General features: G+C 40.4%; 1 protein-coding gene across 1 annotated transcript in view; it reads right to left on the bottom strand.

The window, feature by feature from the left end:
* The window catches only part of ZBTB8A (zinc finger and BTB domain containing 8A), a 56,283-nt gene extending 43,957 nt beyond the window's left edge, over window positions 1-12,326 (bottom strand). Inside the window, exon 1 of the mRNA XM_049617569.1 lies at window positions 12,187-12,326. The gene's annotated coding sequence lies outside the window, so the exon portion shown is untranslated. The remainder of the gene's footprint in view (window positions 1-12,186) is intronic.
* Window positions 12,327-22,352: the final 10,026 nt, after the last annotated feature.

Raw genomic sequence — 22,352 nt, forward strand, 5'->3', positions numbered from 1 at the left:
TCGAAGGGACACATGCACCCCCGTGTTTATAGCAGCACTATCAACAGTAGCCAAAGTATGGAAAGAGCCTGAATGTCCATCGATGGATGAATGGATAAAGAAGATGTGGTATATATATGTATGTATACACACACACACACACACACACACACACACACACACACACACACAATGGAGTATTACTCTGCAATCAAAAAGAATGAAATCTTGCCATTTGCAACTGCATGGATGGAACTGGAGGGTATTACGCTAAGTGAAATTAGTCAGAGAAAGACAAAAATCATATGACTTCACTCATATGAGGACTTTAAGAGACAAAACAAAACAGATGAACATAAGGGAAGGGAAACAAAAATAATATAAAACAGGGAGGGGAACAAAACAGAAGAGACTCATAAATATGGAGAATAAACTGAGGGTTACTGGAGGGGTTGTGGGAGGGGGGGATGGGCTGAATGGGTAAGGGGCACTAAGAAATCTACTCCTGAAATCATTGTTGCACTATATGCTAACTAATTTGGATGTATTTTTATTTTAAAAAATAAAAAAGAAAATTTAAAAAAAAAGAAAAAAGTCAACACATTAAAAAAAAAAAGAAACTGAACATATAATATTAAAGAAATTAAATGTAACTGTAAAATCTGCCTACACAAAATAAACTGCAGGCCCACATGTCTTCAATGTTAAATTCTATTAGACATTTAAGTAAGACATAATACCCATCCTACACAAACACTCAGAAAGTATGGAGAGAGGAAAACTTTCCAACTCACTTTATGAGGCCAGTATTACTGGTACCTAAACCAAGACACCATAAGAAAAGAAAACTAGAAAACTACAGAATAATATCCTTTGTAAACAGAGACACAAAAAATCCTTAACATTATATTAGCAAATCAAATATATAAAAAGACTGTAGCAACTAAGGGTTACTCCAGGAAGCCAATATAGTTAAACAGTTGAAAATCAATCAGCAAAATGCACCATATTAACAGAATAGATTATAAGCAGATGTAGAAAAAGCATGTGAAAAATTCAACACACACTTATGATAAAAACTCTAGTAAAACAAGAATAGAAGGGAACTTCCCCAGCCTAGTAAAAAGCATTTACAAAAAGCTAAAGACCAAATAAATGCTTTCTCCTCTAAGATAGGGAACAGGGCAAAGATTTGTGCTCTCACCACTTCTATTCAACATTGACCTGGAGGTCTTGGTCAACATAATAAGATGAAAAAGAAATAAAAGAAGATGAAAAGGAAGAAAAAAACTGTTAGTGTTTACTCATTGTACAGATGAGTAAATCCCAAGAGCAATAATGTACACAGAAAATCCCCAGAGATCTGGGGTGTCTGAGTGGCTCAGCTGAGCATCCAACTCTTGATTTCAGCTCAGGTCATGATCTCACTGTTCATAAGTTCAAGACCCATGAGGGGTTCTGCACTGACAGCATGGGTCCTGTTTGGAATTCTCCCTCTCTCTCTGCCTCTCCCCTTCCCCTGCTTGTGCACATGTGCTCTCTCTCTCAAAATAAATAAAATAAACTTAAAAAAAAAAAAAAGATCTACAAGAGTCTTCTAGAACTAATAACTGAATTTAACAAGGTCACTGTATATAAGGTCAACATATAAAAATCATTTCTACTTCTATAAGTTAGTAATGAACAATTAGAAACTGAAATTTAAAAAAACAACGCATTCATAAGAACATCAAAAACATGAAACACTTAGGGATCAATTTAATAAAATATATGCACACTGGAAATTACAAAATGGGTGAGAGAAATGTCAAAGATCTAAATAAATGGAGAGATAGGCTGTGCATATGAATTAGAAGACCAAAACATTAAACATGTCAATTTATTCAAATTAACCTATGGTATCAATATAATCTCAATCAAAATCCAAAAAGGTTCTTTTTGTGGAAATTACCAAGCTCATTCTAAAACTAATAGAACATGAAATGGACCTAGAATAGCCAAAACAATGTTAAAAAAGAGTAAAAGAGAACTTGCCTTACCAGATTTTAAGATTTAATATAACTATCCTGTAGTTATATTAAAGAGAATTATATTAAATTTAATTAAGAAGACAGTGTAATATTAACATTAGGATACACACAAAGATCAATGGAATAGCATAGAGTACAGAAATATTCACACAAATATATTATCAATTAAGGTTTTTAGTCAAGTTCATTTTATCAAAAATTTTAAAAGGCACCACAATAATTCAATGAGGAAATAATACTTTCAAACAAATGGTGCCAGAATAACTGAGTATACATTACAGGAAAAAATGAAACTTGACCCTTACTTAACACCACAGACAAAATTTTCTTTAATGTTTATTTACTTTTGAGACAGAGACAGAGTGCGAGCAGGGGAGGGGCAGAGAGAGAGAGAGAGGGAGACCCAGAATCCACAGCGGGCTCCAGGCTCTGAGCTGTCAGCACAGAGCCTGATGCAGGGCTTGAACCCAAGTCGGACACTTAACTGACGGAGCCACCCAGGCGCTCCATAAATTTTAACTCAAAATGGATCACAAAACTAAATGTAAAGTTAAATTTCTAGAAGAAAACAAGGGAGGAAAAGTTCAGGACCTTGGGGTAGGCAAAGATTTCTTAGCTCACAAAAAGCATGGGCCATAATGAAAAACTTGATGAATTCTGCTCTTTGAAAGTTACTATTAAGGAAATGAGAAGCCAAGCCAGGAATTAGGATGAAATATTTGCAATACATATATCTGACAAAAGACATGTATCCAAAATATACAAAGACCTCAAAAAAAAAAAAAAAGGGGGGGGGGGAGGCACCTGGGTGGCTCAGTCCGTTGAGCTTCTGACTTTGGCTCAGGTCATGATCTCGCGGTCCGTGAGTTCGAGCCCTGCATCGGGCTCTGGGCTGACAGCTCAGAGCCTGGAGCCTGTTTCAGATTCTGTGTCTCCCTCTCTCTCTGACCCTCCCCCGTTCATGCTCTGTCTCTCTCTGTCTCAAAAATAAATAAACATTAAAAAAAATAATTAAAAAAAAGAAATACTGTTTTTTAAAAAAAAAAAACACTTTTGATAAACATATTTAAAAAATATGAATATTTAAGAAAATAGGAAGAGGTGCTTGGGGGGGGCTCAGTCAGTTAAGTGTCTGACTTCGGCCTAGGTCATAATCTCGCTGTTTCCGGGTTCCAGCCCTACGTCGTACTCTGTGCTGACAGCTCAGCCTGAAGCCCGTTTCAGATTCTGTGTCTCCCTCTCTCTCTGCCCCTCCCCCGTTCATGCTCTGTCTCTCTCTGTCTCAAAAATAAATAAACATTAAAAAAAAATAATAACTCAGTAAGACAAACTACATACATTTCCCAAAAGAAGATATACAAATTAGTACATGAAAAGATGTTTAACATCACTCTTCATACAGGAAATGCAAATTAAAACCACAATTAAAGATCATTACACACATACTACAATGGCTAAAACTAAAAAGATGGACAGTACCAAGTGTTGACAAGAATGTGGAGAAATTGGATCTCACCGCTGCCGGTGGGAATATGAAATGAGATAGTCACTGTTGGTTTTTGTTTTTTGTTTGTTTGTTTGTTTTAATTTTAGAGAGAGAGAGTATATGCACAAGTAGGGGAGAGGGGGAGAGGGAGAGAGAGAGAGAGGGAAACAGAATCCTAAGCAGGCTCCATACTCAGAGTGAACCCTGACTCGGGGCTCAATCCCACAGCTCTAGGGTCATAACCTGAGGCGAAATCAAGAGTTGGACACTCAACTGACTGAGCCACCCAGGCGCCTTGGGACAGTCACTTTGAAAAACTGCTTAGCAGTTCTAATAAAGTTATACCTACTTTTGAGCCAATGATTTCATTCTTACGTATTTACCCACAAGAAATGAAAACATACATCCACAAAGAGACCTGTCCAAGAACTGTCATAGCAGCTTCATTCATACAAGTCCCCAAACTAGAAAGAAAACGTCCATCACTTGGTGAATAGCTAAATTGTGGTTCACCCGTACCATGGAATAGTACTGAGCAATAGAAAGGAACAAACCTCTGATACACACAATGGCATGAATGAATCTCAAAAGCATTAGCCTCAACAAAAGAAGCCAGACACAAAGGAGTACATATTGTGCAATTCCTGTTACATGAAAGTCTAGAACAGGCAAAACTAATCCAGAGTGACAGAATTAGGAGATTAATAGTTGCCTGGGGTTGGGAGTGAGACAGACAGGAGGGTTTAACTACAAAAAGGCATAAGGGGGGGTGGGGAAAGACATGAGGGAAATTTTGTGCGATAGAAATGTTCTTTCTCTATCTTACTTATGGAGACTGTTACACGTGAATATATGTCAAAGCTCATTGAACTGTACCCTTCAAATGGGTGCATTTTATTGTATGTAAATTACACCTTAATAAAGTCAATTGAACACAAAATCCCAGAAACCAAAGAATTTGGTAAGATAACTAGTTATAATATGAATACAGAAAAGTAAATAGCTAGTTTGCAGATACAATGGAAGATCCCTTTCACGAAAATAATTGAAACTAAATATTTTAATCAGAAGCATGCAGGAAGTTTGTCACAAAAATGGCAAAACCCTACCAAGGATTGTAAGTGAACACTTGAGTAAACAGACTACTGTATTCACTTCCTTGCTGGTCTCTGCTTTTTCCAAAGGGATCTACTCAAACCTAAGTCAGAGCATAGCATTCTTCTACTCAAAACCTCCAAAGGCTTCTATCTTACTAGGAAAGGAATCCAAAATCTTTTACCCTGATCTAAAAGGGTTGCAAGATGTCTTTTCCTCCTACCTCCATCCCCACCCCCAGCAACAACCTCATTGGTTTTGATGTTTCCCAATGTGCCAGTTCACTTCTGGTGGCCCTTATCTCAGGAACACTCCTCACCTGGATCTTCACATAACTTGTTCCCCAACTTTATGCAAGTCTTTGCTTCAGTGTCATGTTACCAGAGGTTATCTTAACAAGCTCATCTGCCGTATGGGGAGGAGTTCTACTGTATCACTATAGCTCACCATAGCTCAATGGCTGGTATCAGAGAAACTATGTCCTAGGAGGCATGGTTTAGAAACCAGGGGAAAGGATGCAAAGGGAACATGATGGCTGTCTTCCAATACTGAAGGCCAGTTATGTGGAAGAAGTAGAATTATTCTTTTAGTCACTCCAATAGACAAGTCCTCTGGACCAATCGCTAGAATGCGCTCCCCTAAAGGGTGGAGACTCTGTTTTGTTCACCAAGCATCCCTAGTACAGAGCATAATGTCTGGCACACAGGTGTTCAATCAGTGTTTATTGAGTGAACGTTCAGTGTGGTTCTGAAAGCCAAAGTGGACCAAGGATGGGACTAAAGGGAGCCAGAGTTTAGCTCAATGTGAAGAACAACTTTTGAAAAATGAGAACTTAATGGGATTTGTTGAGCTCAGGTATCCTGATCTAGTGCCTTCATACCTATATGCCAGCAAACTGAGGTTTGGTTAAGTACTAAGCCCACGGTTATCATATTGCTTGTCTCAATCCATTAGTGGGTTTTGAAATCAATTTAGGATTTTAAAGAACACAGAATAGAATTTAAAATATTAGGGCTTACTTCAAGTAGTAAGAATTCTTTCATGAGTTTGTTTCAGATAGAGAGAGAGAGTAATACGCAGAATCACAAATACGTGTGTACTGGGTCATGATGTGAAATACATTTCCTCCTGCGGGTTTGGCAAAACAAATAGAGAAGTAGTGGATTAAGCTGTTCAACAACAGAATTTGCCCCCTTGCAAAGTAATGAGTTCTATATTTCTGCTGTAGTAGAGGCTGAGTGTCCCTGATTTAGGATGAATGCACTTGGGGAGAGGTGAGACTGCATAATTTCAGGAATTTATATTTTTTCTTTGTATTTGTCCACATTTTCTGAAGTGATTATCTTTTTAAAAAAAATTTTTGTTAACGTTTTTATTTTTGAGACAGAGAGAGACAAAGCATGAATGGGGGAGGGTCAGAGAGAGGGAGACACAGAATCCGAAACAGGCTCCAGGCTCTGAGCTGTCAGCACAGAGCCCGACGCGGGGCTTGAACTCACGGACCGCGAGATCATGACCTGAGCCAAAGTCGGCCGCTTAACCGACTGAGCCACCCAGGCGCCCCATTAAAAGCAATTGCAAGTAGTTTTAAATAAAATATATATACAACATATTTGAAAACAGAAATTAGACATGTAAAGGAAATGAGATGATTTCTATACACTTAAATTTAACAACATTTGTTCTGGAATCTAGGGCAGAAACAAACAACAGGGAAAACAAATAATTTATCTAGTGTTCACATCACCTCCCCAGTAAAAATGAGCATTTTTCTGCCACTGACTTCTAGGAGGAATTTGTCACATGAATCCTTATATAAGGACACTAAATGTCATCATAGAGAATATTAGGACTAATACAATAAACTTCCTAATTGGTCTCCTTGCCTTTTATCTTTCTCCCTTCAATCCACCCTGAAGTATGTTATCTTTCTGGATTCTGCTGCTTAAAATTCTTTAATAGCTCCTTCCTGCCTGCTGGATAAAATCCCTATTTCTATGAATGGATTTAATACTCTTTGGGACCCAGCTTCTGTCAATCTCGGCATGCTTATCTCCTACCACCTACCTCGCCTCCCATCCTTGAGCTACATGCCAATTCCCAGACACACAGTACCCTTCAGGCCGCCAAGCTTTTGTACATATTGTTCCTGTGCTACAATAAAACCATCCTTCTCAATCTGAGAAGCTCTCATTCCTCCTTCAGAGTCAGCTCAAACAGAGCCTCCCTTGGGGGCTTTCCTGGACTTCCCTGGGCTGATGTTAATTTCAACTTCCTCCACACTCCCTCCAATGTACCTTATACATGTACTTCGTGGTAAGTGCTGGATTGTATTGGTCTATCTTTTTTTTTTAATTTTTTTTTTAACGTTTATTTATTTTTGAGACAGAGAGAGACAGAGCATGAACAGGGGAGGGGCAGAGAGAGAGGGAGACACAGAATCTGAAACAGGCTCCAGGCTCTGAGCTGTCAGCACAGAGCCCGACGTGGGGCTCGAACTCACGGGCCGTGAGATCATGACCTGAGCCGAAGTCGGATGCTTAATCGACCAAGCCACCCAGGCGCCCCTATTGGTCTATCTTAAGGTGCTTCCCTGCTACACTGTAACATCCATATGAGCAGAGATCATGTCTGTGTGTATGCCTGGCCTTAGTTTAATGTTTGTTATGTTGGAGGCATTTGATAAATATTCTCACCAGTGTCCTTACTGAACTAACAAAGATTCTTCACGCGACTTTCCCTATACGTTGCCTCCGAAGTCAAGGACATCTTATAATGAATTTAATGAAAACATTTCAATGCAAACTAAGCTAGTATGTTTTAGTACCTTGTTCTTTGGAATTTTATCTTGACATGGGGCTTAAGCTGATCAGCTATCACCCTTTTTTGTGTCTCCACTGTATACTCTATATAACTTTGTTGTGACATCCATAACATGGATAGATACACAGATGCTGCAAAGACCAGCAAGGAAGTTAATACAGTTAATACACTAATTTGTGTATCTGTCTTTCCCTGTAAACTCTTTGAAGCCAGGTAGATTCATACTCATTTTCTTTTCTTTTTAATTTTTTTAAATGTTTATTTATTTTTGAGAGACAGAGCGTGAGTGGGTGAGGGGCAGAGAGAGAGAGTGGGAGACCCAGAATCCAAAGCAGGCTCCAGGCTCTGAGCTGTCAGCACAGAGCCCGACACGAGGCTCAAACCCCCGAGCTGTAAGACCATGACCTGAGCGGAAGTCAGACACTCAACTGACTGAGCCACCCAGGTGCCCCCTCATTTTCTTTTTTTTTTTTTTAAATCTCTATTTTATGGTACAGCATCTGGTCCATAATCTGTACTCAGTAAAAGCTTGTGGTGATAAAATATATCTATCTGTTTCAGTCTAAAACCTAGCATCTGAATAGAACGTTCCAGTAAAGCCAGCAAAAGAACAAGGATACCCACTAATACCACTATTATTTAACACTGTTCTGAAGGTGTTAGCCAAGGCATTTAACTTGAGAAAGAAACTAGAGAAAGGACCACTGGCAAGTAGGAGGTAAAATTATCATTATTTGCAGATATTATTACTGTATACCTGGGAAATACAACAGTCTCAACTGTAAAATGATCAAAAACAAGTAGAAGGGAAAGAGATTATAAAATTAATATTAGAAATCACTAACTTTCATATATACAAAAAGACACCCACATTAGGTAAGAGATATAATGGAATAAAAGACTCCCATTTACAATAGCATCAAAAATACGAAATACTAGGAATAAATTTAACAAGAAGTGTACAAGACTCATAATATGAAGAAAACACAGGGACACAAAAGAAGACTATCGAAAGCCAAGCCTTTTGAATTGGAAGATTCGACATGTTAAGATGTCAGTTCTTCCTAAGACATTTTATAATAACATGAGCATCATAAAAACACCAGCAGGTTAGTTTAAGATCAATGCAAGTTGATGCTAAAGTTTTATGGAAAAATAAACACACAGGAATAGCTAGTTAAAATTCTGAAAAAAGAAGAACAAAGAGGGGGTGCCTGGGTGGCTCAGTTGGTTTAAGCATCCAACTTTAGCTCAGGTCATGCTCTCACAGTTTGTGGGTTCAAGCCCCGCATCAGGCTCTGTGCTGACAGCTCAGAACCTGGAGCCTGCTTCAGATTCTGTGTCTCCCTCTCTCTCTGCCCTTGCCCCACTCACGCTCTGTCTCTCTCTCAAAAATAAACATTACAAAAAAAGAATAAAGAGAAGGAGTTAGCACCAACATCTATTCAATTATATTATACTTCCTCGGTAAAGAAAACTGTGGTGAGGGAGATAAAGCAAAAGACCAGTGGAGTATATTTGGAACTCCAGAGTAACTGGCTGGCTCAGTCGGTAGAGTGCGACTCTGGATCTCGGGGCTGTGAGTTCGAGCCCCACATTGGGTGTGGAGATTAGTAAAAGAATAAAATCTTTAAAAATTAAAAAAATCCAGACATACACCCTACTTCAGGTGGGAATTTAATAGACGATAAGCCTGTCATAAAAAACTGAGCAATTTAATAAATGGCACTGGGGCAATTTTAGATTTCCAGAAAAAAAAATTAAAGTGGATTTATAATTCCCATCTCATATAAGGATAAATTCCATATGGATCAAACATTTAAGTGTGAAAACAAAGCCATAAAAGTTCTAAGAGAAAATATGGAAGACTACACAGTGGGAAGGGCCTCTGACTCAAAATACAAAAGCCATAAAGACTGGTAAAAAAAAATTTTTATTAAGTTTCATTTATTTATTTTGAGAGACAGAGATAGCATGAGTGGGGGAGAGGTAGAGAGAGAAGAAGAGAGAGAATCTCAAGCAGGCTCTCTACTGTCAGCGCAGAGCCCAACGCAGGGCTCAAACCCATGAAACCACGAAATCATGACCTGAGCCGAAACTGAGAGTTGGACGCTTAATTGACTGAGCCACCCAGGTGCTCCCCCCCCCCCCCGGCAAAATTTTTTTTAAATAAAAGATTGATACATTTGATTACATAAAGATGAAACATGAATAGAAAAAAAAATCATAATAAAAAAATACCACAAGCAAAGGCATAAGGCATATGACAACATGGTAAAAGAGTCTATCAGAGAAAAGGGTCATCTCAATACACACCACGCTTCTAAGAAATTGGCAAGTAAAAGAACAATAACCATGAGACAAAATGAGACAAAGGACAGTCCCCAGGAAAAGAAATATGAATGTCCCTTATCATATGAAAAGTATATTTAACCTTGGTTATAAAATATAAATGCACATTAAAACCACACCGATGTATCATTTTTTCCCCTCTCAAGGCAGCAATCCAATCCAAAAATGTGATAATATTTATAAAAATGTGGGAAAACAGGTACCCTCAATCATTACTGGTGGGAATGTAAATTAGTATGACCCCTTGGAGGTCAGTTTGGCAATAGCTCTCAAAATTACGAATGCGTATCTTTTCTGACCAAGCAATTTCACTTCTGGGGATTTATGCTACGGGGCCACTGGTACATAATCAGAAAGACACATGTATATGGTTATTCACTGAAGAACCAACTGTGACAGTGAAGGGTTAGAAAAATATCCACGAATAAGGGATAGCTATATGGAAAGATGGCTATGACACATAGTTAAGTTTTGTAAAAAGCATAGTTAAGTTATGTATGTATACACACACACACACACACACACACACACACACACGGGAAAAAAATAAGCAGAGATTCTAAACAGATTAACAAGAAACGTAGAACAGTGGTTGCCAGTTGGAGTGCAAATGGGATCTGGGAGACAGGAAACAAGAATGGGAGGGAGATTTTATATGGTAAGCTTTTAAATATTTTGAGGTTTGAGTATTAAAAATATATTCAAAAATAAAAAATTTTAAAGTTTGTCAAACATATGGGTGAAATACTAAGCATGAGTCTTACATTTAGCCAGATCTAGGTTGTAATTCAAGATTAAGATATTTTGGAAGTTCTCAGAGTAAGGATATTCTGTGTCTGTACTTAAGTCAAGATGCATGTGCTAAATGAACAAGCATGGAAAGTCAAGAGGCTGTATTTCTGGGGGAGAGAGAGAAAAAGAACCCAGCCATTTCCAAGTGAAAGAACAGCTACTTTATTGGCAACTGTGGATCTGGTTAATGGCTTGAACACCGTGATGATGGCAGGAATGGGAAGGAAGGAAAAGATGAAAAATGCTTCAATGGGAAATAAATCCACGGGTCTTGATGGCTGATTGAAAAATCCTACTACAAATGTTCACTGCAGCCACCCAGATATTTTGTAACTTATTCAATTTGCCAGATTGTACCAGAGGGTACCACAATTTGTCATTGGCTGTGGAAGGCTAGAAAGCTATCAAGAGAACGTGGGGATTCTTTTAAATTTTTTTTTTTAACGTTTATTTATTTTTGAGACAGAGAGAGACAGAGCATGAATGGGGGAGGGTCAGAGAGAGGGAGACACAGAATCTGAAACAGGATCCAGGCTCTGAGCTGTCAGCACAGAGCCCGACGCGGGGCTCGAACTCACGGACCACGAGATCATGACCTGAGCCGAAGTCAGCCGCTTAACCGACTGAGCCACCCAGGTGCCCCGAGAACGTGGGGATTCTTAAAGCCTGGGGGTTTGGTAGTATCACTAACAGAAATTAGGAAGTCAGGACGAAGAACTTATTTACGGGAAAAGGAATGGCTTTGGTTTTAAGTTCATCATGTTTGAGGTGAATGGGAAATCGGGAAGCGACAGCCATGGGGCCACTGGAAATGCCGATCTGAAGCTCAGGGGGTAAGTCAGACTTGAAGACAGAGAAGTGGAAGATCTCGGCAAACAGGGATGGAGGGGCTCACAGGAAACATGGGCTGAGATGAGAGCCTGGAGGGCTGCCCTCGTCTGTGGAGTAAGATGGGGAAGAGAAGCCAGTGTCACAGAGAATTACAGGGAGAATCAGGACAGCATTGCAACCGTGAGCCAAGGTGTGGAGTTTCAAGAAGCAGTGAAGGGGTCAACCCAACGGGAAGTAAAAAGGGCCACAGACAATAATAGCAGAAGCACAATATATTGTCTTCTTTAATTCTCACACACAACAACCCATCAGGTAGGTGGTATTATTCTCCCCACAGAAAAGGGTATTAACCCAGACAGTGACTCCAAAGCTGCGGGATGTAGTTTCTGAGCTATACTCCTGCCCAAGTGTCGGGGGAAGAGCTGAGAGATCTGACACTAGCTCTACTACTCAATTGGCTCTGTGTCCGTGGACTCTACCTTCGCCTTTCTAGGCTTCATTTCCTTCTCTGCAAATTGAGGGGATGGGCCTACATAATCTCCAGCTCTAATATAATATGAATCTTTGATTAAGGCAGAATGGAAGGTATACATACACAAGAGAGGCAATGGATTAAAAATTTAGCAATAAGTGAACAGAGAGACCCGGCCAAGAAAATCAGAATGCTGAATGTTTTATACAGTGACTTTTCAAGCAATAAATCCATCCTCTGATATATAAAATCTATAGTTACGAAATTCTACTTTCTGTCTATATATTTAAGTTAGATACAGTATCAAGAATTAAAATTGTTCATACCTGCAAATTTATGAACGCTGCTCTTGAAACCCTGCTAAGTCAATTGAGTGGAGTAAAAAAGGGAAGGTTCCAAGTCAAAAACACTCTGTATATGAAGGTTTGTCCTGTAGAGAGAGCAAATAGCTATTTACAATGTACTTTTACATTATAAGAGACAGAAACATCTGCTAAGGTCCTTAAAAGATACTTATTGAAATAAATTACATGGCAGCCCTTATCAGGTATCACTTTTGAGCATGTAAAAATAGATAATCGGCACAGATGATTAATTAATGGAAATAAATAAATTTGTATTTCTAACGGAAACCTTAATATTCAAATCTGCAAGAAGAGAGCTCTGATATTAAAATGCATTATGGCAAATTGAAAGCAGACACACTTTTTAACTGTGACAATAAAATAAACTTCTTTAGACAACAGCTGTTCAAAGGCAGGCCAGCAGATGAGATGCTAAAACAGCAACACATGTCTTGTTACCCTTTGCCTCCAAGTGGCCTAATATGATTTGCAAGAAAACCACACAGAAGAGCTTTAAAGATTCAACTTGAAAAACGCAACATTTCTGGAAAACTGTATGGTTGCGGGAAGTGGGGGGAAAAAATATGTTCAGAAAGCCCTGCTACAGTCACCAGATCTTTTGTAACTTACTCAATTTGCCAGATTATACCAGAGTGTAACACAATTTTTTTCTCCTGCCCCGCAGGGTTCCCTGAGTGTACCGTAATTTGTAATATCAGTTGTAACAATGTTATAAAATGTTCAGTTTTTATTCTATTCCAAACCTTTTTCATTACCAAAAAAAAAAAAATTTTTTTTATTCGGTTTGATTATGTTTTTCATTGACCATGAAGTTTTGTTAATCAAAGAGAGTGTCAGGCTTGGTGTCCACAGGCAGTGGAAAATGAATTTGATGCTTTCTAAACCAATCAGTTAAGAATTCTTGCCAAAAAATTTTTGCCTAAAGTAATGGAATCACTTTTTAAGGTAATATGTCTTTTTTTTTTTCTGATTATAAAGGTATTATATAATTACAGAAAATTTAGAAAATACAGGCCAGTAGAAAGAAGGAAACAAACTGAAATAATTTTTTTTAAATATTTTTATTTATTTTTGAGACAGACAGAGACAGAGCATGAGCAGGGAAGGGGGGCAGAGAGAGGGAGACACAGAATCCGAAGCAGGCTCCAGGCTCTGAGCTGTCAGCACACAGCCCGATGCGGGGCTCGAACTCACAAGCTGCGAGATCATGACCTGAGCCAAAGTCGGACGCTCAACCGACTGAGCCACCCAGGCGCCCCTGAAATAATTTTTAAATGAGTATCCTGAAAACACCACCAGAGAAAGAAGAACCGTTCAAATATATTTAAATTAGTAAAGCGATTGCACGTCAACTACCCACTCATGAGGAGGTCTGAATTCTGGCAACTTAAACCATTCAAAACATTGCTGCCTCGAGGCTTACAAAAATCTTTGAGGAGAAAACTGTAGTTGGGGGAACAAAATTATTAATTTTTGAAAACAATTCCTTCCTACACTAAAAGCTCATCTATCACCCAGTCCAGTGAGCTAGGAGGACACTCAGTAAAGGGACTTCCTGTGATAGCTTTACTATTTCAACAAAGGTACTTAACAGCACACTAACCAGTACTGGGTCTGTATGGTGGAAAGCAAAAGTTGATTCTGTAGCTTTTAAAGAGCGCTGATTTCTTTTTTTTCTCTTAAAAAATTTTTTTTTAGATTCTTTATGTATTTTTGAGAGAGAGAGAGAGAAACAGCATGAGCGGGGGAAGGGGAGAAAGAGAAGGAGACACAGAATCGGAGGCAGGCTCCAGGCCCTGAGCTGTCAGCACAGAGCCCGATGTGGGGCTTGAACTCACAAACCGTGGGATCACGACCTGAGCCGAAGTTGGACGCTTAACCGACTCAGCCACCCAGGCGCCCCAAAGAGCACTGATTTCTGAATATAGTCTGTGCCCGAAACAGTTTTTACATACGGATAAAATATCGTTTTTAGGGCTAACCACCACGTTCTACCCTAACAGATATATATATATATATATATATATATATATATATATATATATGTATATGCCCAACATGGGGCTTGAACTCACAACCCTGATATCAAGAGTCACATGCTCTACCGATTGAGCCACCCAAATGCCCCTACCCTAGCAGATATTAGTTTGTGTATTAACCTTCAGCATCCTTTATTACTTCCTTTTGGTAAATGAAAAAGTACATTTCCCAGACTCCTTTACAGTTGTTTCCCCATGTGAAATAGGGTCCATCCATCAGATGTTCTTCTATGAGATTTGGAAGGCAGAAACGAGGTGGGGACCATCTTTCTGCTGCTTAGGCATTAATGCTGGCAAGCACATTTATGGAAACACTGGATTTTCCTGCAGCAGCCTTCCAGTCTCCAGAGCATCACTCATGGCTGTTTAGACATAAGTTGGGTGGAGACAACCGTCACCAGTTGGTGGGTGCTGAGGGGCAGTTTAGGGATAGCAATTTCTTGACCCTTGAACTGCAGCTAGCAATGTCATCTGGAACTTAGCAGTGCTGTGGCGGCCTCCTGATGCCCTCCCCTAAGGGACCTGGTTGGCAGTCTCGTTCTGGGAATGCAGGCCCAGCCTGGAGCCCATTCCTCCCGGCCTTTCCAGGGATTTTGTAAGCACTCAATTCCCTTTAGTAAACGAATTAAAACACTGGTGTGGTGCCTTTTTCCTGCAAAAGGGCCCAGATGGCATATTAGGACATCGCTTGCCTCAAAATTTAAGCAGAAGGGTAAATAGTCCTGTCTGTGAGCAGCAGTACGGCGTAGTGTGCTCAGGGGTACAGGCTCTGGAATCAGACTATCCAGGTGCAAATTCTGGCTCTGCCACACACAACTAGATAACACAGGAAGTTAACTTCCTAGAGCCTCAGTTTCTCATTCTATAAAATGGAATAATAATAATACCTTCTACAGTTACAGGACAGAGTAAATGAGAAGATCATCTAAGTAAAGTGCTTACAACAGTGCCTGGCTAATAACAAGCCCTTGGCAGATGTTAGCTATGATTATAGTAATAATAATAAAATCACTATTATTAATTATGCAGACCACTTTAAAACACTTTTTTAACTGAGTTGAAAAAGTAAACAGTTTATAATTTTCCTACCATACATTTTCTTGTGGCCCGTAAAATGCTAACTTATACAAAGGTGGACACAGAAAAAAATGTGACTGAGTCCATCATATTTGTACCCAAAGAAAGTGATCTTCCCAAAACCCCAGGGTACATGAAGATAGCAAAACTCCATTCTCACTGGGCAACTAGTTAATTTTTTTTTTTAACGTTTATTTATTTTTGAGACAGAGAGAGACAGAGCATGAACGGGGGAGGGGCAGAGAGAGAGGGAGACACAGAATCGGAAGCAGGCTCCAGGCTCTGAGCCATCAGCCCAGAGCCCGACGCAGGGCTCGAACTCACGGACCGCGAGATCGTGACCTGAGCTGAAGTCGGATGCTTAACCGACTGAGCCACCCAGGCGCCCCTCTGGGCAACTAGTTAAAGCTACTCTAACTAGCTGTTGTAGACCTCGCCCTAAGGAAGAGCTATTCTTTAAAAACAATTGTTGCCATTTTCCCTTTCAAACGTTACCTCATTAATTATGCTCTAGGAACCTGGGTGTTTGCTATTCAGATTTTCTTCGGCTTCAGTTAAGAGATCATTGACAAACTAAGATATTTAAAGTTACACTCTGGTGATTTCATATACATATACACTGTGAAAGGATTCCCTCCATCTAGTTAATTAACAAATCTGTCACCTCACATATCTGTCATTGATTTTGCGGGGTGTTGGGGTTTGCTTTTGTTTTTGCTTTTGCTTTTTGGTGAGAACATTTAAGTTCTACTCTCACAGCAAATTTCAGTTAGGCAATACAGTGTTATCAAGTATAGTCACCACATTACACTACAGATCTTCACACCTTATTCACCTTAGAGCTGAAACTTCCTGCCCTCTTACCAACCTCTCCCTATCTTCTCTACCCTCCAGCCCCTCACAACCACTTTTCTAGTCCATTTGTACAAGTTTCACTTTTTTTTTTTTTTTGAGATTCCACATTTAAGGGATAACATGTAGGGGCGCCTGGATGGCTCAGTTGGTTGGGCATCTGACTTCAGCTCAGGTCATGATCTCATGGTCCATGAGTTCGAGCCCCACGTCGGCTCTCTGCCGAGAGCTCAGAGCCTAGAGCCTGCTTCCGATTCTGTGTCTCCCTCTCTCTGACCATCCCCCACTCACACTCTGTCTCACTCTCTCTCTCAAAAATAAATAAACATTAAAAAAAAAAAAAAACTTTAAGTGATAACATGTAGCATTAGTCTTTCTCTGGCTTATTTTACTTACCATTAATGCCCTCTGGGTCCATCCATGCTGTTGCAAATGACAGGATTTCTTTCTTTTTCATGGCTGAATGTTATTCCATTTTACGTATCTGTATCTATATCTATATCTACATGTATATCTCACATCTTCATACCCATACATTTGTTAACACTGAGCTTGTTTTGTTATTTTGATTTTTAAACTATTACAGAGATTTCATGAGAATAGGATCTATACTCTCCATAAGATTTACAATCTGAAAGTTAAAATTTTAGTGTTTAGGGGCACCTGGGTGGCTCAGTCAGTTAAGCGTCTGACTTTGGCTTAGGTCATGATCTCATAGTTCGTGGGTTCGAGCCCCGCGTCGGGCTCCGTGTTGACAGCTCAGAGCCTGGAGCCTGTTTCGGATTCTGTGTCTCCCTCTCTCTACCCCTCGCCCACTCAAACTGTCTCTCTCTCTCTCGAAAATAAACATTAAAAATTTTTTTTTTCTAATTTTAGTGTTTAGGCTTAGGATACTATTTTAATGTACATATTAAGAAAGTCTTAAAAAATAAAAAAAAAAGGCCTTAGATAAAATTATGGCCTTGTTTGGTTTGCTAGTATCTTCTTTTTTTCTTTTTTTCAGAGAGAGAGAGAGTGTGTGTGTGCGAGTGGGGGAGAGGGGAGAGAGAGAGGGAGACACAGAAGCCGAAGCAGGCTCCAGGCTCTGAGCTGTCAGCACAGAGCCCCACGTGGGGCTCGAACTCGCGGACTGTGAGATCATGACCTGAGCTGAAGTTGGATGCTTAGCTGACTGAGTCCCCCAGGCACCCCAAAAGATAGATAATCTTAAGCAGGGCCCCACGCTTAGTGTGAAGCCCCGCGCAGGGCTTGATGCAGTGCTCGATTCCACAACACTGCCAGGATCATGACCTGAGCCAAAATCAAGAGTCCCATGCTCAACTGACTGAACCACTCAGGCATCCCCCTCCCCACCTTTTTTTTTTTTTTTTTTTTTTTTTGGTTTGCTGGTATCTTCTGTTGATGGAAACTACATTGTAGATGTAGATCTTGAAATAAAGCTTCTCCCAAATATCCTGGAACCATAAAAACCTTATGTTGCACCTTATCCAACAGAACCAGTGAGACAGAGGGAACTGAAGCAGACACAAAGGTATTTGCTGTACCCTCGATGGTTCAGATGCTGCTGAGATCCAAGGAAGGATTCAACAGCAGTGGAGACTTTCTGACGGGTTAGGGGGAAAAAAAAAAATGGAAAGAGAGCAACTTCAACCTTTGATTGAATACTTTCACCCTGTTCTGAACTCCACATAGCTCTATATGCTTTCTTCTCTAATTTTCTTAAAGCAAAACTCTTTTATTTTATTTTTATGAGAAGGAAAGATCCTCAAACCGAAAGGATAAATGTATTTATTCAATACATATTTATTGAGCACCAACTCTTTGGCAGTCTCTCTCTGACTCTGGGAGTACAAAGATGATGACACATCAAAGGTCAGTGCTCTGAAACACCACACTATCTATGGAGACAGAGAGTCAGAGAAAGAGAGAGACAGCGAGGAAGAAAGAAACTTTTTTTCATGTGTATTTATTTTTGAGAGAGACAGAGACAGAATGGGAGTGGGTTGGGGCAAAGAGAGAGGGAGGCACAGAATCTGAAGCAGGCTCCAGGCTCCCAGCTGTCCACACAGAGCCCGACGCGGGGCTCGAACTCACAGACTGCGAGATCATGACCTGAGCCGAAGTTGGACGCTTAACCGACTGAGCCACCCAGGTGCCCCTTAAATTTTTTTTTTTAATGTTTGTATTTATTTTTGAGACAGAGCAAGACAGAGCATTGAGCGGGGGGAGGGGCAGAGAGAGAGGGAGACACAGAATCCGAAGCAGGCTCCAGGCTCCGAGCTGTCAGCACAGAGCCCGACGCGGGGCTCTAACTCACAAGCTGTGAGATCATGACCTGAGCCAAAGTCGGACGCTCAACCGACTGAGCCACCCAGGCACCCCAAGAAAGAAACTTTTCAATGAAGTCACAACACAATGGAAAAAATACCGTAAAACCTTGGATTGCGAGTAACTTGTTCTGCTGGTGTTCTGCAAGACAAACAAACATTTCTAATAAATGTTAACTTGATAAGCGAGCGATGTCTTGCAATACAAGCAGTACCTGACGCTGAACATCCCATGATCACAACCGAATCAATGGTTCTCATCTCTCTCTTGCGCTCTCTCTCTCTCTCACTGTGGGATTGTGGGTGATCATCTCCCATGCTCAGATGATTGGTCTCAGGCCGCAGTGTTTGACAGCAATCAGGGATTTTTCAGAACGTTGGGAGGTGTCCACAACAGGCACTAGTGTATTTTTTGTCACTTCAAAGCACCTATGGACAACAGTCCTCTGCTTTTCCATACAAAAGTAAGCTTAGGAATGCTTTGCTTCATTCTAGGTCAGGCTGCCTGCCGATATAGACCCTCTCCTCTGCTGCCTTATTGCCAGTTACATTAAATACAGATGACAAGAGTTTATTAATAGTGTACTGTAGTCAGCATCCGTGTGAGCGTATACAATGGCCCCCATGCAGAAGAAGGGTGAAAAGAAAGGCGGTGAGAAGAAGGAGATGATTATGGTGGAAGTGAAGAAGGAAATCACTGAGGAAATCACACTCACGAGGCATGTGAGTGGGCAAAATTGCAAGATTTGATGTCTATGGCTGCATCTCCTCTGCAGAAGAGGAGGAGAAAAAGGAGGAAGAATCCCTCACTTCAAATGAAATTAGGGAGATGTGTAAAATGTGGGAAACAGTGCAAAATTTTGTAGGAAAGCACTACCTGAATAAGGCAGTAGCAGTGGCAGTGATGAATCCGTTTAAAGACAACGCAATGTCACATTTCTGTGAAATCCTCAAACGGAGGCAAAAGCAAGTGTCACTGGATAGGTTCCTTGTTAAAGGTGCGTGAAAAGAAAAAGATTCCATTGAGCCAATAGATAGCAGTGATTCCGTCAGTGATAGTGAAAGTCGTCCTCCACAATAACCCTCCTCTCTCTTGTCTCTCTCACACCAGCCCTGAAGGTTTTCAGAGGTAAGTGCAGGTTAATTTGTTTATTTTTCTTTATATTTTGTACTTTCTTTATTATTTGGAGGAGGAGTAAAAGTTCATTCATGAAAAAGAGGACACAAAGGACATTCCAGATACAGCACCAAGGGCAAAGGCACAGGCAGGTATTCAACAGCATGCCTTCTTCGGGGATGATAAAAATGTTGCTGTGGCTACAGACTTAAGGCCTGTGGAGGGATAGTGGAAGATAAAAAGAGAAAAGCATGTAAGCACCAGATCCTGAAGCGCCTTCACTTTTGCAGGTTCGGGGCACTTTTGAAGGATTTTAAGAAGAGTGACATGATTATAGGTCTACCAGTGACTGTGTGACTTACACATCAGTTTCTTCTTTGTAAAATGAGGATATTGACTGTTAAGAGGCTCTAAGGAAGTCTGTTAAGAGGATTAAATAAGATAATAGCTAAGATAAATAAGATTCATAGAATAAGAAATAAATTAAGACAAATAGTAACAAGCACATAAAGGTATGTTTAACATCATTGGCCATTAGGGAAATGCAAATCAAAATCACAGTGAGATACCACTTCACATCCACTAGGATCGCTACAATACACACACACACACACACACACACACACACACCACACAAGTGTTGGCCAGGATGTGGAGAAATCAGAACCTTCAGACACTAATGTGGGAATGTGAAATGATGCAGCCATTTTGGAAAGCAGTCTGGCAGTTCCTCAAATGATGAAACATAGGGTTACCATGGGACCCTGCAATCCCACGCCTAGGTATGTATCCGAGAGAAGTAAAAACATATGTCCCACAGAAATCTGTATACAAATGTTTATAGCAGCATTATTCAGAATAGCTACAAGGTGGAAACCCAAATGTCCACCAAGGGGAAAATGGAATATGCATACAATGGAATGTTATTCAGCCTTAACAAGGTTTGGAGTATGGGTACATGCTTCCAATAGGGATGAACCTTGAAAACATGGGGTGCCTGGGTGGCTCAGTTGGTTAAGCCTCTGACTTCAGCTCGGGTCATGATCTCACGCTCTGTGGGTTAGTCCTGCATAAGGCTCTGTGCTGACAGCTCGGAGCCTGGAGCCTGCTTTGAATTGTGTCTCCCTCTCTCTCTGCCCCACCCCCGCTCACACTCTGGCTCTCTATCAAAAATCAATAAACATGAATGAATGAATGAATGAATGAGGGGTGCCTGGGGGGCTCTGTCAGTTGAGCATCCCACTTCAGCTAAGGTCACGATCTCATAGTTCTCGTGGAACCAGGTCTTGGTCTCTGTGCTGACAACTCAGAGCCTGGAGCCTGTCTCAGATTCTCTCTCTCTCTCTCTCTCTCTCTCTCTCTCTCTCTCTCAAATAAATAAACATAAAAAAAAAGAAAACGTTATGCTAAATTAAAGAAGCCAATCACAAAAGACCACCTACTATAGGATTCAATTCCTATGCAAGTCCAGAATGGGAAGATCTAGAAGACAGAGAGTAGATAAGTGGTTGCCTGGGGCTAGGAGGAAGGGTTGTGGGGAGGAGGATGGGCTGAGTGGCCTTAGAGCTAAAGGGTAGAGGGTTTCCTTCTGAGGTGAAGAAAATGTTCTAAAATGGACTATGGTGGCAGTTGTACATATCTATGAAGAGATGAAAAATCATTGAATTTTACCCTTTAAATAGGTGAATTTTATGGTATACAAATTGAATTTCAATAAAGTTATTTTTAAAAATTACTTAATCCAATGACTCCACTCCTAGATATACACCCAAGATAAATACAAACATTTGTCCTCAAAAAAGCTTGTACACAGATGTTCACAGAGGCATTATTCATAATAGCTCAGACATAGAAACAACTCAAATGTCCATCAGCTGGTGAATGGATAAAGCAGAACGTGACACATCCATACAATAGAACATTATTAGGCCAAGAAAAGGAACAGAAGCACTGATACTTGCTACAACATCGGTGAACCTTAAAACCCTCTAGCCAAGTGAAAGGAGCTAGTCACAAAAGACCATATATTTTATGATTATATTAAAATGAAATGTCCAGGGGAGCCTGGGTGGCTCTGTCAGCTATCCTTCGGCTGGGGTCATGATCTTGCAGTCTGAGATCGAGCCCCATGTCAGGCTCTGTGCTGACAGCTCAGAGCCTGGAACCTGCTTCGGATTCTGTATCTCCCTCTCTCTGCCCCTCCCTCTCTCCCTCTCTCTCTCTCTCTCTCAAAAATAAATAAACGTTAAAAAAATTTAATAAACGAAACGTCCAGAATGGGCAGATAGGGACAGGCCAGGTTAGTGGTTGTCACAGGACTAGGGAGATACAGCAATGGAGAGTGATGGTTAATGGGTATGAGGTTTCTTTATATTATGGTGAAAATGTTCTGGAATTTGAGAGTGGCAACGGTTGTGCAACTCTATGAATACACTACAAACCGCTGAATTACATACACTTTAAAGGGTGAATTTTATGACCTGTAAGTTATACTTCAATAAAAATAGCTTGCGAGAGAGAGAGAGAGAGAGAGAGAGAGAGAGACAGAGAGAGAGAGAGAGACTCAAGCAGGCTCTTAGAGAGAGAGAGACAGAGAGAGACAGAAAGAGTGAGTGCAAGCAGGGGAGAGGGGCAGAGGAAGAGGGAATGAGAGAGGGAGGGAGGGAGGGAGAGAGAGAGAGAGAGAGACTCAAGCAGGCTCTTGAGAGAGAGAGA

The sequence above is a fragment of the Panthera uncia genome (genome assembly GCF_023721935.1).
Source record: "Panthera uncia isolate 11264 chromosome C1 unlocalized genomic scaffold, Puncia_PCG_1.0 HiC_scaffold_4, whole genome shotgun sequence".
In the NCBI taxonomy this organism is placed as follows: domain Eukaryota; kingdom Metazoa; phylum Chordata; class Mammalia; order Carnivora; family Felidae; genus Panthera; species Panthera uncia.